This window comes from Urtica dioica, chromosome 6 (genome assembly GCF_054948205.1).
Source record: "Urtica dioica subsp. dioica isolate 48M chromosome 6, U.dioica_male_clone48M_v1_H2, whole genome shotgun sequence".
Lineage (NCBI taxonomy): Eukaryota > Viridiplantae > Streptophyta > Magnoliopsida > Rosales > Urticaceae > Urtica > Urtica dioica.
In genome coordinates, this window is record NC_142761.1 from 36,757,352 (window position 1) to 36,767,852 (window position 10,501).

Genomic DNA, 10,501 nt, shown 5'->3' on the forward strand with positions numbered 1-10,501 from the left:
AGCCCAACCCGTAAGTCTCTCCTCGAACCTTTATTCTTATCGGTTGCTTGATTGCTTCTCCAACTTTATAGTACAAACTCGTAAAACTAGATCTTGTTTTAAATATAATCAATATTAATTAGCTTAAGATAGCCTAATGAATTCTTCCGCATAATTATATATAGGGGTTTAATTCCCAACAGATCTAAGATTCAATTTCTAGAATTCCACTCTATCTCTCTATTCGCTAGGAAATGTGTTTCCGAAACTTATAAGAGACGATGTGCCAACTCTAAAAACTAAGTGGGAGGGTTATACTTGTTGTTTGCAACCCACGATCCCCAACACTAATGAAAAGTGCAATTGTCACCAGATTAAGAGTCACCCTCGTGGCCCTATCTTAAATGAGAGTACTCAACGGTGCTTTGCTCTGATCATTGCTCGAAGAGTTACGTCCGAGAGTGAGACAATGAGACAAGGCCTCCCATCGGTGGACTATTTTTTTTAAAATCTATCTCTTGGACTAAGTGGTTGGTTACACACTTAGACTCAATCCCTAGTAATCCTCCCTCGAGGCCCTGCGAAAGGATGTGAGTGATCAAACTTTTTTATTAGGTGGCTAGTCAAAATTGATGTATTGACATCTTGGCTATGCATTAATGATGAGTCATTTACTTATGAAAGGAGACTCGTTGCGGCCTTCCCTCGAAGGAGTAAAGTGTCATGTCGTTCATAACACCTTTGGATTTTTCTTGTCTTGTTCATCCTAAAAACTTAAATAAACTTAAATCTTAAACCAAAAGACTAATCATAAACTTGTTTCAACCTTTCAGCATAATGTCTCTCAACCCTATCTCAACCATCCTTTTCTCAAACAAACTCGAAGGCGAGAACTACATAGACTGGAAATGTAACCCCCACATCATCTTTACCGTTGACAAGCACAAATAGGTACTCACCACCCCCTATCCTCCTCAAACGAATGATGATTCGACCCAAGAGGACGAAGATGCCTTGACGGCCTGGTTCCACTCCGATGAGATTGCGATGTGCTATATCTTAGCATCAATGAACAATGTGATGCAACAGCAACATCGTGACATAGAGACTTCCGCCGACATGCTCTACAATCTCCATGAGATGTTTGGAGGGCAAGGGCGTCAGGCTAGACAGCAAGCAGTTAGACAATTTATGAACCTTCGCATGAAGGCTGAGACTCCTGTCAGGGACCATATGATGCCGATTATTAGTTACCTGAATGAAATGGAAATCCTAGGATCTGAGATAGACGGGGAGACCAAAATAGATATGATCTTGTAAACTCTCCCCGAGTCTTTTTGATTTCTTCAAGCTAAACTACTTCATGAACAAGCTAGAGTACACTGTTACCGAGCTTATGAAGGAGCTTCACACTGCTGACGGTCTCACTAAGAAAAAGAGGACTCAAGGAGAGATACATGCTACTGAGCATAGAGCCTCCACCTCTGGATCAAAGAAGAGACCTCGAAAGGCCGAGAAGAAGAACCAACCTATGGTTCAAAAGAAGAAGAAGCTCCGGGTTGCTAAGGTGGACAAGTTTAACGACAAGTGCCACCGTTGCAATGAACCTGGACACTGGGCAGGAACTCTCCTGCCTACCTCAAAACTAAGGAAAAAAGTATTGTACTTATTACCGAAGCATGCTTAGTAGCTGATAATGTATCTATATGGATTCTTCACTCCGCTGCTACTAACCATATTTGTTGTTCCTTGACTGGTTTCAGGAAAAGCAAAAGTTTAGAGGAAGGTGACTTCTCCTTCAGATGGGGTGATGGGAGCTCGGTGTCGGCGAAGGCTGTGGGATCTGTGACGCTGTCTTTTGAAGACAGAACTTTAAATTTAAATAATGTTTATTTTGTTTCTTCCTTCAGGAAAAACTTAATATCTGTTGCTCAACTTTTTGAGCAAGATTATTGTTTAAAGTTTATGAAGAATGGAATTCGTATTTTTCTTTCAAAATCTTTTGTCACTGATGCATGTATGAAGAATGCTCTCTTTTACATTTATCCCACGCAACCTTCGCTCTTAGACACTGAAATAGATAATGATCTAGTTAGGGAGCCCAAGAGGATCAAACTTTCTGATTCCTCCAATCTAATAAAATCAAAATATCTCTGGCACTTAAGACTTGGTCATATCAGTCTAGACAGTATTAAGAGACTTGTGAGGGACGGTCCACTCCAAGTCTCTGCAATAGGTTCGTTACCTACTAGTGAATCTTGTATAGAAGGAAAAATGAATAAGCGACCTTTCTCAGTTAAGGGTCGAAGAGCCATTGAGTTGCTGAAACTTGTACATTCTGATGTATGTGGTCCGCTTAGTACACAGGCACGGGGAGGATACGAATACTTCGTTATCTTCACAATTGATTACTCAAGATACAGTTTTGTCTATCTGCTCAAACACAAATCCGAGACCTTTGACGTATTTAAGGTCTTTCGGGCTTTAGTGGAAAAGCAGACTAGCAAACAAATCAAATCCCTTCGATCCGATCGAGGTGGTAAGTATATTTTTGGAGAGTTTGATGACTTTCTTAAAGAAGAAGGTATCGCTTCTCAGCTTACAGCACCTGGCACACCTCAACAAAATGAAGTGTCAGAGAAAAGGAACCGAACTCTAATGGAGATGGTTAGATCAATGATGAGTTACTCATCACTCACTCTTTCCTTTTGGGGATATGCCCTCGAAACAGCAGCTTACATTCTAAACCAAGTTCCGTCTAAAACGGTTCCTGGTACTCCTTATGAACGATGGAATGGCCGTAAAGTAAATCTAGGCCACATCCGAATTTAGGTTGCCCTGCACATGTGGTAAGGCAAAAGACTATCAAGTTGGCTAGCAGGTCAGAATTGTGTCTGTTTGTTGGATATACGATAGAAAACAAAGGTTTCACATTCTATAGTCTCGATGATGACAATACTTTCGTTAGCACGAACGCTCGTTTCCTTGAGGATGACTTTATGAAAGATGTAAAACCTAGAAGCAAAAATGTGCTTGAAGAAAAGTTGGGTGAAGAAGCTTCTACCTCATCTGTAAGAACTGTTCTTACCCCAACTGAAACACAACCTAACTCATCAGAACCTCGTCAAGTAGTACTTTGACGTAGTGAGAGGGTTTCTCAAAAACCTGTCAAGTACATGTCTTACGGAGATACTCTCGTAGCCGTCTCTGACATGGATGACCCTATTTCCTACAGCCATGCAATGGCTGGTTCTGAATCAAACCTTTGGCTTGACGCCATGAAAGTTGAAATGCACTCGATGTATGTCAATAAAGTCTAGAAACTTGTAGACCTTCCCGAAGGGATTAAACCCGTAAGGTGTAAGTGGATGTACAAGAAGAAAAGAGGTCCGGATGGGAACATCGAGACGTTCAAACCACGACTACTGGCTAAGGGTTATACCCAAAAGGAAGGTATTGACTATGAGGATACCTTCTCGCCAGTCGCGATGCCTAAATCCATTCGCATACTTCTATTCATAGCTGCAGCTATTGACTATGAGATCTAGCAAATGAATGTTAAGACTGCCTTTCTGAATGGTATCTTGACGAGCGCATTTATATGGCTCAACCATACGGTTTCGTGGAAGAAGGTCAAGAGACCAAGTTTTGTGAGTTGCTTAAGTCCATTTATGGATTAAAGCAAGCATCTAGGTCATGGAATATTAGATTCGATGAAACTGTGAAGAGCTTTGGTTTTGAGCAGTCAATAGATGAGCCGTGTGTTTACAAGTTAATACACGAAGGCAAAGTTGTGTTTCTGATATTGTATGTCGATGATATATTACTCATAGGTAACGATGTGGGTAAGTTATCTGAGGTTAAGATCTGGCTAGCAAAGCAATTCGATATGACAAAAAAATAGTGGGTCGTGTTTGGGTTTTGCTCCTAGACACGATTAATAAATGGGTCGAGTCTGGGTCTGTCAAAAAATACATGAAAACGAATAAAACACGGCACGAACACGACACGTAACCCGAATTGCCACCCCGCTCCATGTATATGTTAGTACTACTAGCGTTTCGTATCCGTATTTAATCCGATCAGAACTGATACCATATTTTATTTATTCATGACCTTATTTCATATGTGCTGATATTAAATGGAAAAACCAATGGAAAAATCCAAACATTCAACTTTAAACCACTAATGTTGATTTCAATAAGCTTGACAACACTTAAAAGATAGCCATAAGGTAGGCGACCATTAAGTTATAAATGTACTCAGATATCTTTTATTTAACAAAAAATTGGCTAGGTAAGCCACCTAAACTATAGGAATTATAAATTAGCCAACCTTTACTAAATACTTTGTAAATAGCCAACTTGCATACGTGACAGCCTATTAACTACATAAAATATATGTTTGACTGTGTTAAATAAGTCTTTTACTAATCTGTTAATAAGTCTATTTGGCTATTTACAAGAAATTAACCAAAGATGAGCTATATCTCAATTCACTATATCCGTGTGGCTATATAACTTAATAACCCTTTATTTAATTCCATGACATTTTTCAATGAAATGTGATTGACACGTCAACTTATACATGTCCATTTATTTTTTGGAATGAAAATTGTATTATTGATTTTGATGAAGATTGAGTACACAATTCAAACGAATATAAACTCTTACAAATAATTGAAATTTTTCCAAGAAAGAGCACGTCAAGTTATACATGTCCTTGCAGGATAAAGTCATTTTGTTGTAATAGCCATGTATGTTTTATTACTCACTACTACAAATGTTGGATTACACAACGGATATTCCACAACGGAACACAGTACCGTTGTGGAATCTATATGCTTCCACAACGGTACAGTTGTACCGTTGTGGAATGTCCGGGATTCCACAACGGGTCACTGTACCGTTGTGGAATGTCCGGGATTCCACAACGGTACAACTGTACCGTTGTGGAATCTTTATGCTTCCACAACGGTACTATGGTACCGTTGTGGAATCCCGGACATTCCACAACGGTACAGTGACCCGTTGTTGGATCTCGCCGCGGCCAAGGCATCAACTCGCCGCGGCCAAACTCTTCCACAACGGTACAATGTACCGTTGTGGGAGATCTGTAAAACCAAACATTTCGCCGCGGCGAGCTTAAGCCTTGGCCGCGGCGAAATGTTTCCACAACGGTACAATAACCCGTTGTGGAAACATTTCGCCGCAGCCACGTATATATTTGGCCGCGGCGAAATGTCGCAGACTGGAACTTAAAAACTTCCCGCTCGATTTTTTTTTCAAAAATTTCAGAAATTTCATTCTCTTCTTCTTCTCTTTCTCTATCCCCGACCAAAACCCACTATCTCTCTCTCTCTCTCTCTCTCTCTCTCTCTCTCTCTCTCCAACCACGCCCACTCGCCGCCCCTCCTTCTTCCTCCGCCGCCGTCGCCGCCCTCTCTCTCTCTCTTCTCTCTTCTTCTTCTCCGCCCTTCTCTCTTCTTCCTCCAACCTTCTCTTCTTCTCACCTTTTTTTCTTCCCCGCCCTTCTTCTTCCCCGCAACCCTCTCCTTCTTCTCCGCCCTTCTTCTTCTTCCCCGCCCTCCTTTTTCTTCTCCGCCCATTTCTTCTCCCCCGTCCTCATTTTCTTCTCCGTCCCCTTCTTCTTCTCCGCCCTCCTTCTTCTTCTCCGCCTCTCCTTCTTCCAAACCCACCAAACCCACTCTTCACAAACCCACCAAACATTCCGACCCACCCCCACACAAACCCACAAACCATGCCTCCGACCACAACCCACATCTCCGACAACTTCATTGACTCACCACGCCCCATGCTCGTCGTCTTCACTCCGGGTAAGTATTTTTTTATTTAATTTGTATTTTTATGTTGAAATTAGGTTAGAATTGTTTATTTGTGTCTAAATTATATAGATATTGAATAATTGAATTTGATATTTATGTAGAAAATGAGTGTGGAATTGAATTTTGGTTTGAGTTTATGTTGGATTTGAGTTAGAATATTTGATTACCTTGAGTTTGAGTTGGAATTGAGTTAGAATATTAGATTGAATTTCGGTTTCAGTTTGTGTTGGAATTGTTTTGAATCGAAATTGAATTTCGGTTTAAGTTTATGTCGGAATTAGTTTGAATTGAAATTGAATTTCGGTTTGAGTTTGTATTGGAATTGGTTTGAATTGAGATTATGTTTAATTTTGTTTTTTCATAGATTATATCTACTACAACCAAGGAAGTGGATAAAAAGGTAAATTAATTACATGTTATTTGAAGTATTTCATCTACACGAATATTTTTTTTCTAATGTTTTTTGTTGTTGTAGTAGACAATAACAAAAACCTTGCCTCCGACCACAACCCACATCTCCGACAACTTCATTGACTCACCACGCCCCATGCTCGTCGTCTTCACTCCGGGTAAGTATTTTTTTTATTTAATTTGTATTTTTATGTTGAAATTAGGGTAGAATTGTTTATTTGTGTCTAAATTATGTAGATATTGAATATTGAATTTGATATTTATGTAGAAAATGAGTGTGGAATTGAATTTTGGTTTGAGTTTATGTTGGATTTGAGTTAGAATATTTGATTACCTTGAGTTTGAGTTGGAATTGAGTTAGAATATTATATTGAATTTCGGTTTTAGTTTGTGTTGGAATTGTTTTGAATTGAAATTGAATTTCGGTTTAAGTTTATGTCGGAATTAGTTTGAATTGAAATTGAATTTTGTTTTGAGTTTGTGTTGAAATTGGAGTGTTTCAGTTCCTTTATATATTCTGATTTTTTTATTAGAGAGTCCGTTCATAACTGATAATATTTTCAATTCGGGTAGTTCATGTTTTTTCGAAAGTAGTAAATGAAAAAAGGCATAGAAAATTCAAACATTCACGTTTAAATCACATGTGTTTATATCAATAAGTTAGACAAGTTATGAGTACAAAATTGAGATCCTACGACGCTTAAAAACAGTTGTAGAATGATTTTACAACACTTAGACATCAGTTGTAGAAGCTTCACGGACGCTTGCGGATCCGATATAGAAGCTTGGATTCTACAACGGATCTCTAAGTGTTGTAGAAGCTTCTTGCCATGGCGTCACATATTTTTCACTGCGGCGAGACATTCTACAACGGATCAGATATCCGTTGTAGAAAAATCTTGCTGCGGCAAAAAATATATGTCGCAGTGGCTAGAGTTTAGACGTCGCTTTTTAATAGAGCGACTTTATATTGGGTTTTTTTTTTATACAAATTTATTTTTCTATATTTTTAGCCTATTGTTTCTAGAAAAATAATAGCAATTAAAAGAATACATTTCATTCAAATAAAAAAAATTAAATCGTACAGATTCATTATAGTTTAAAAGAAAACTATACTTAATTATACAATTTATCTACCAACAACACAATCTATTTACCACCGATAGATATTTATTGGATGCTCTAGCTCTCGGACCTGGCCGACTAATCGCTCGTGAGCTTGCTCGAGCAAGCGCTAGAATTAGCAAAATTCAAATGGCTGAAGATCATGTAAAGTCAATTATGTTAGCAAAGCATTCGTGTCAAAACAAAACAAAATGCATGTGACAACAAAGGTCTATTCTTTGTCTAGATATCGTCTAGATATTATGGAAGTACTCTTAGCTAAGCAACGACAATGTGAGCAAGTCAAATCACGCGCACAGACTAACCTTATCCGTGTCAACATTGTGCATAATAGCGAGCCACTCCCGTTTTGATCGAAGAAGGCAAAAGCTTTGTGTAGATGCTTATTGTTATCCATTCTTCTCAAGTGAACCGACACCGCAACTCCGTAACTCAGAGCTCCATTGCCGTCCAGATCATCCTGTGCCAATTGCAAATATTAAAAAAAAAAAAATCATTTGACTATGAAGAAGGGGTTTATTGATAATACCATCAATTACTATCATTTGATGACCTTTTCTTGTTGCTTTATTACTAGAGATTTTCCCTTGCTACGGCGGAGCTACACGGTGCGATCTACGCTACTGGTGGATTTGATGGGACTGATTATTTGAAGTAAGATATAATATGGACATTTTTTTAGTGATTTAGTTTAGTCATATGCATGTAGAGACAATATTGCATAGCTTTCCCATATATACGTAGTTTTACTTTTTTGTTGCTATTTTGGGTCAGTTGAAATGTTTGACCCTAGAGATCACTCATGGACAAAAATTTCTTCCATGAATACAAGGAGAAGCTGTCATCCATCGGTTGTTTTGAACGAAAAATCGTAAGAACAGATTCAACTTTTCGCTGCTCAACATCTTTGTATCATATAGGCTTTAAATATCTTTATAAATAGATAAAACTTGGAAAATCAAAAGTTTTGTATTGCTTTATAAGTCTTTTTAAATGCAGGCACAATTTGGTACTCACATCTTCCATAAATATGTGAATATCTGGATCTGGGAATTTGTTGTCAAAGTTTTTTCAAGCCTACACAGAGCTCATGACGTTTACTTTGAGCTTATTCATGACATAAAGTTATTTCAGCCTAGCTTTCACCATCGATGATGAGATAACTAGCATCTCTGGATTCGCTGTTACATTGCACATCGATGACAAGATGGCGAAAATAGGTGTACCTTCGTTTACAGCGAGACATGTTCCATCCACGAAGCCTCTTTCGTGTCCTCCACATTCCAATGTATGTGCAGCATTCAACCCTCAACCCAGTTACAACCAACAATTTATGTGATAAATAATAATATCATGAACAAGAAAGTATAATAAAAATATCATGTGCAAGCAAGTAAAATAAAATAAAACAAATATCTACCAGATTCATAACCTAAATGTATACAATCTGAAATAAAACTTATTTGGTTCATCATACATGCAGTGATAAGCCTCACTTATTTGGCGTATATTGACAAAAAAAAATCGACCCAACACATAAAGAATCACAGCCCTAAACAAACCGAATCCTTTTCTCGACCATACGATAGCTAAGTGATAGACTAAATATATAGACAAGATACCTAATGCTTCTCTGAAGCCGAGAAGCTTCATCGACTCCTTCGACGAACTCACTTTCTTCTTCTTCCTCGTCTTTCCTCGGAAAAGCATCTTCTCTGAAATCTCCTCTTCTTTTTCGACAGAGGCGATCTCTTGAGCTTTGATTTGCGTTTCATTCTGCATCCCTTTTACGATTTCAGCTTAGGATCATCATCATCATCGGAGTTTGGGTCATTCATAATTACCAATCATCAATCTAATTGAGTAAATACACGAAGACATTTACAGAATCAACCCATCAGTTTTTGGGCGAAGGTCCAGACCCCAAAATCAAAACCATTTTTAAGAACCCGTGAAAAACAATTTCGTTCAGGAAATTTATCAAACAGTTAGGGCACACAAAACAAAGCTTTTACCATTCACGCAAATTAAATATGATAAATGAGATTCATTAGTTCTTTGTTCATAACCGAGATTCAAAATTCAAACTACATTGAAACGTACAGATGGATTAAAAATTATCAGCATTCACATAAAACCATCGTTGTTATCACCTCGTGGCGGTGCTCGGAGTTTGAGCGTCTTCTCTTCACGATGATTACTTCTTGTCCCATAGGCTTCCAGAACCATAGACAAAACAAGCCTAACTTTCTCTAATTTTCGTACGACGAAAACCTTAGGAACCCTGATTTCAAAACATAATCGATCGAATACTCTCAAAATGAGGCCTAATTCAGGAAAAAAAAAAGACAAGAAAGAGTGAGGAGTAGAAGATAAACCTCTCGGCTCGGAAATTGTGCTTCTCTTTCTCGGAGATCCCGAATCACTCGGCTCTGCGCATCTTCTTCTCCCCGTCGGAGGCGACGGCAACGGAGGTCCTAGAATCATCGGAGGAAGGCTCGTCGGCGATCAGGTTTTGGGCGATTGGGTTCAGATCGTCGATCAGTGTCTGTGTTTCGGTCGTCATTTTCGTAGGAAGTGAGGGGGTGATTTTGGTATTACCCTTAAAAATCATTTTGTTCCGTGCCCTTAAAATTTCAATTATTTTAAGTGAATACCTTTCTTCTCAAATATACCCTTCTCTTTTTCTTTTATTATTAATTTGTTAAAAAAAAAAAAAAAACAGTCTGAGAACGTTACCGCTGAGAGGGTGCTCTCCTCGTGCTTGGGCTCGTTCACCACACCAGCCATCGAAACTTCATTCGGGCGGAAGTTGACATTCTGGCGGCGACGACGAGTTCTGGCGACGGTAAGTTTCGGCGACAGTCGGACTGTACTTGAACAGTATTGACGTTGCAAAACTCAAGCTCTAAACAAACTAGGGCTGTGTTTTAGCTAAATTCATTAATGAAATTTTTATATTTCGAACTTGATACTTATTTTGTTATGTTAGATTGAAAACTTTGTTAGATTTGAACCAGAAAAATATGTATCTAACTCAATGTAACTTTGATTGGAAAATATTTTCGAATGTTGAAGATGATCGTCGAACTCTACTGATACTGGTTAATTTGCAGTAGATCAGTAGAGCAGTAAAGTTTG

At 38.5% G+C, this 10,501-nt stretch overlaps 1 long non-coding RNA gene across 2 annotated transcripts; it reads right to left on the reverse strand.

Moving 5' to 3' along the window:
- Positions 1-8,699: 8,699 nt before the first annotated feature.
- On the reverse strand, positions 8,700-9,934 carry LOC149393861 (uncharacterized). 2 transcript variants are annotated; one of them, XR_016299902.1, is made up of 3 exons: positions 9,739-9,934; positions 9,514-9,644; positions 8,700-9,136 (listed from the first exon to the last, which is right to left on the reverse strand). It is a non-coding gene; the product is annotated as an uncharacterized LOC149393861 (long non-coding RNA). The 2 variants fall into 2 exon arrangements; XR_016299901.1 differs by having other exon boundaries at positions 8,700-9,144.
- Positions 9,935-10,501: the final 567 nt, after the last annotated feature.